Genomic DNA, 6,000 nt, shown 5'->3' on the forward strand with positions numbered 1-6,000 from the left:
TGGGTGAAGATAATTAATATTATATCATCCAACCAAATAACTTAGTAAAAATACTTATCACAAACAATCGTTTTGGTTTTACACCCTTAAGATAATGCTTTCGAAAAATATGTTTTTGGTCAAACACTAAGTCAAAATCACTTTATAAGTACTTTCTCACCCTAGCACTTTGAAACTTTATTAGAAAAATACCTTTCTATGTTACTCTCAATTACCGATAATTATGACAACCAAACCAATAACTCTCTCAAACATATTTGTAAAATGAAACGTTGAAAATATAAATATATATGCACGGAAAGTTAAATTAGTGAAAACAAATGTGTTGTATTTGTTATAGAGAAACTAATTATCTTAAAATATATGAAACAAAAGTAGAATAATGGAACAAAAATTGTTATCTATATGGAAAAGAAATGTATGTTATGAACTAAATAAATGTTGGATTTTGTCATTTGTAGAGGGAGCCCAATTCATTTATTTTTACTTAACCCAAAAGCAATCTTGTAATTGGTTAATTATGAAGGTTAAGGTTATCAAAATAAGAAAGAATTTAATTGGTAAAGATTTGAGGTGGGTAATAATGGAATTTTCCCAATGTGTAACTCCCAAAACTCACCAAATACTACTATTTATAGGCAAATTGACAAATAGGAGGTGGATTACATGGACACCAAGCATGAGTATCTACTGGGTATCTATTATCATAATCTTTATAATACTCTCCCTTAGATGGCCATTATATATATATATGAAGTATGCGTTATTAAAACCTTACTAGGAAAAAACCCAATGGAAAATAAATCCTAGTGAAGTAAAAAGAATACATATTTCATATAATTTATACTCCTAAAAAATATATTTATTTCCCCTCATAGAAACATCAATTGAGATTTGTGAGTTGCCGCATTCCAATGTTGTGCACCAGTTTTTCAAAGATTGCAGCAGGTAATGCCTTTGTAAATAAGTCTACTAGGTTATCTTTCGAACAAATTTGTTGTGCAGTGATATCACCATTTTCTTGAAGATCATGAGTATAGAAAAACTTTGGTAAAATATGCTTTGTTCTATCTCCTTTAATATATCCTCCTTTGATTTGGGATATACATGTTGTGTTGTCTTCGTATAATATTGTTGGTAGATTTTTACCAGAAGACAAACCACATGTTCCACGAATGTGTTGAGTCATTGATCTTAGCCATACACATTCTTGACTAGCCTTGTGAATTGCAAGAATTTCAGCATGTTTTGAGGAAGTGGCTGTTATGGTCTGTTTCATCGATTGTCATGATATAGCAGTTCCTCCACATGTGAATAGATAACTTATTTGAGATCTAGCTTTGTGTGAATTAGATAAATATCCAGAATTTTCATAACCAACTATGGCGAGCACTTAATTACTTTCTTTGCATCTATAAATGCATCTGGTAACTAAATTGCTATATTTTGCAAATGAACTATCTTTTGAACTTCAAGTTCACATTAATATATATGTGGATGTAAATGAGACAATAACGATGCATTCCTGTAATTTAGTTTTCCAACTTCTTAATTCCTCCCCCTAATGTTGGAAAATTTGTCTCATTGAAATGACAATCAGAAATCGTGTAGTAAACACATCACCCATTAGGGGTTCAAGATATTTAATAATTGACGGGGAATCATATGCAACATATATTCCTAACCTCATTTGAGGACCCATCTTAGTACGTTGTGGTGGAGCACGGAACATATACTGCACATCCAAAAATTCTCATATGGGTAATATTTGGCTGATGATGTGAAACCCGGATTTCCATTTTTCCTACTTAAGCGGGTGATAAAAGGAATTAACTAAGTATAAGTTAAATCCTATGTTAAAGAGTAGGAAAATTCTAATTGTTTAAATAGATTATTTAGTAGCTTTGAAATAAGCCGTAACTAGTGAAATTTTGGTTAAGTATAACCCATACGTTGGAAGCTAGAAAAATGGTTAAGTATTTGATAATGTGTTGGCCTTGTGCTAAGCGTTGGTGTTGTGCAATGCATTGGCCATAAGAATTTGAGAGGTTATTTGGGTATTGAAAGAGGCTAAAGTGTTGCCAAAAGGAAAGGCTATGCGGGGACAAGCATGCGGCAGCCAATGTCTTGAGAGGTTAGCAAAGCATACGGTAACCTCAAGTTGCACGGACATGGATGTTGGGCGTTGGAGTTGCGTGTGCTGGTTGATCGTGTAGTAAATAAGTAGTGCTACACGATAAGGTATACGATCGTGTAGCAAATGAGCAGCGCTACGCGATAAGGTATGCGATCTATAGTAAGTGAGCAGAGCTACACGATGAGGTAGACGATCGTGTAAGCGGGCGCTAGACGATCGTGTAACAAAGCAGAGAGTTAAGCGATGCGGTATGTGAACATGCGGTAAAGTGCAGCGCTAGACGATGGGCGTCAGTGCTACACGATGAGCAAGAGCTATGTGGCAACACTATGCGATGATGATATGCGGCAACACTATACGATGGTGCTATGCGGCAACGCTATGCGATGGTGCTATGCGGCAACGCTTTGCAATGGTGCTATGCGACAGCAATACTAGACGATGAGACAAGCCTGGTAGACGCATGGTGAAACGTCTTGCATTGCTAAGGCTTGCAGTACATAAGGTTGTTATGCATTGGTGATATGCTATATGCGTTGGACATCCGAGGGCATGTGGGCACATAGGCAAGGCTAATACTATGCGTTGGAAAAGTGTTGGTCAAAATCTTAGTTGAGCGTATAGGCCAAGGGTAAGCCATGCGGGAGAGGAAGGTATGCGGCCAAGGATGTAATGTCTTGAGTTATGACTCGAGTGATGCGTTGATGAGAAAGCTACAAGTTGATGATGGCTAACCAAGAAAAGGACATGCACGGCCAAGCAATAAGGTTAGGATGAGCCTTGCGAGCATCTAGCATATGCGACCAAGTTGCGTCAATCGGATGCACAAGGTAAGGTTGCGTTAATTGAAAATGGCATAATCGATGTTAGTAGGTCGCATATGGGGAAAGGTGCTAGGCGGCAATGGCTTGAAGGGTGTTATGTTGAGATTTAAAAAGACACCGCAAGGGTGCAAAGATGGGATGGACGCATGTGCCAAGGGGGGGTGTCCGGACATGCGTGTTGCACCAGTTGGATGAACACATATGAAGTTGAATGAACGCATATGACGTTGGATGGGCGTATATGAGATTGAATGGATGCATTTGTAGTAGATGGGCGCATATGAGTTTGGATGGACGCATTCAAGGTCGTCATCCGGACATGTGGCTTGTTGAGAAGAAATCTTAGGCCTTAAGCAAATGAGGTGGATGCACAAGAAGACATGAAAATGTGAGGACTATGTGTTGGTAAAATGGGAGAAAGACACCTTGGGTTGAGATGACATAAAGATTGCGTTAATAGTGTAAGGAAAGGACACTTGAACATGCGGCCAAATAAGAGGTGTCGGCCTTGGAGAGATTTTGGACGCCTATAAATAGGGCCAAGGACCTCTTCAGACTATAACTCGAATTCTCTTCAAAAGGACATTAGAAAGAGTATATGAAGACTAATTGAGAGGAGACTATGCATTGATGGAAGAATGCATGCGTTGGTGGCAAAAACCATGCATTGGTCATGAAGTTCCAAGAGGAGGAGATGTTGTCGGACAGGAAGGTCTGAAAGTACAATCAATTTGGGACGAGGATATCTCTCAGAATACTTGTGTGTTTGGAGTGATTCTAAAGCCACCTAAAATCTTTGAGAGTCTAGTTTTCAAGGTAGGGCTTCCGGAGACGAATCTTTAAGGAATCGGGCTGGGGAATGAGGAAAAGACAGAAGGGTCGAGCTGTCGAGTAAGCTTGGTCTAGCCTTGATGTTTTGATGATTCCGGCCAAACCACGAGAATTTATAAGCTAAGATTTTAAAGTAAGCTTCCTGAGACATTTTAGAACATGTTTGCAGAAGGAAGAATCTTAAAATAAGTTATGGAACTATGAGTAATATAAGCTGATAATTGAATCTGGAATTTAGGGTTCAAAAGGGAAACCAAGGAAACTTAAGGAACTTCGGAAAGGAAAGTTCCTAACCAACCAAGGTGAGTGATTATTATATTGTTTGTATGATTGATTTCTATGTATATATGTGAATATATATATAAAGGTTGTGTTTGAAATATTGGCATGATCGGAAAATGTGTTTTGCCTAAATTTGATTGTTGTTGTATTATTGTCATAATGCATGTGTCATTATGTCGGAACAAGGTTTGTACTCAGGATACTATTAGCATGTCTTGTGGACACTTGGCTGAAAATGTCAAGGTACCTAACTGGAATTGTCAACGTACTCAAGCATGACTAACAGGAACTAATAATATACTAAGTGGACTATAGGATTGTGTCTAAATTTGGTCATCATGGGTTATTCGCGGAGAATACCTGGGAAGATACATGATCATGCCAGGGTTGTCCAGCTGACAGGCTGGGGTGATTACATTTTATTATGTGATTGTTGTTGATCGTGGAATTGTATTCTCAAAAATGAATTTCTAAAATCAAACTTATGTTTATTTAAAATTGCCCCTCACTGCTTTGTAGCTCATGTTTTCCATGTTTTATGTCTTTCTTCCCTAGGTAGCGAAAGGTGAGGAGTTCTAGGGTGATGCTAAGGTCAAGGTCTGCCACCAGCCACAGTTACACTTCCGGAGGGTTTTAAGAATGGTTGTTGTAAACTTTGTAATTAAGTCTTGGAGTTGTATGAACATTACATTATTGTAATATAAAATGGGCCTACTTAATCAGTTGTTGTTATCTCCTTCACTTAAAGTTTATTGAGTGTAGTGAAAGAGGTTCAGTTGGATAGTAGGTATCATAAAAGGGTGGTATCTACGGTCCCTCACGCCGGGCACGGGACGTGGTGTGATAGATGACCATAAGCTAATTGTAATGGCGAGTACTTATGATAAGCTACTGGCCTAATACGTACAATTGACGCTGCATGTAAAATAGCATGTCCTCATATAGATGTAAGAAGCTTAGCTCTCATAAGCAATGGTCTAGCAATTAACTGCAAATGTTTTATAAATGATTCAGCTAAACCATTTTGTATATGAACGTGAGCTACAAGATGCCAACACTTATCCTAATTGACATACAATAATTATCAAAAAGCTTGTGATGTAAATTCACTAGTATTATCAAGACGAATGGTTTTAATTGTATAATTAGGAAATTGTGCTCTTAACTTATTATTTGAACAACTAATCTTGCAAATGCAAGATTTCAACTTGATAATAAGCACACATGTGACCATCTGCTGGATGCATATATCACCAAAATTCATTCTAAAAATGCAAGTGATTCAGTCCCTACTTTAACTGGTGATGGTTTAATAATTAATTTGCCTTAAGAGCAAACATCACATGATAATTCATTAGATTGAAGAATCTTCTGGCTCTTCAATGGATGTCCATTTGAATTCTCAATAATTCATTTCATCATTATAGGTCCTAGATAACCTAATCTGTCATGCCAAATTGTAAATATGTCTAAATTCATGAACTTCAGGTTCATTGTTGCATATGTTTCAATTACTCGTATATGAGTATAGTATAATCCAGAAGATAAAACAGACAACTCTTCTAGTATACGTTTTTCATATGAGACAGTAGATATGATGTAAAGATACTCCATATTTATTCTTTCTATCAATCTCAAAACGATAACCGTTGCAACATATGTCATTAAAACTAAGTAGATTTCTCTTTGATTGACTAGAGAACAATGCATTGTCAATTGTAAATTTTGCTCCTTTAGGCAAAATAATATTTTCTTTTCCAAACCCTTCAATTAGGTTTACAGAACCTGATATTCTATTGACTTTTGTTTCCAACATTGTCAGTTTGGAAAAATAATTTTTATTTGTAAGTATTGTATGTGTAGTTGCACTGTCTGCAAGACATAGATCTTTTTTACTCATTTTTGAGTCACCCAACATATGAAAAT

The sequence above is a fragment of the Benincasa hispida genome, chromosome 9 (assembly GCF_009727055.1).
Source record: "Benincasa hispida cultivar B227 chromosome 9, ASM972705v1, whole genome shotgun sequence".
NCBI lineage: Eukaryota > Viridiplantae > Streptophyta > Magnoliopsida > Cucurbitales > Cucurbitaceae > Benincasa > Benincasa hispida.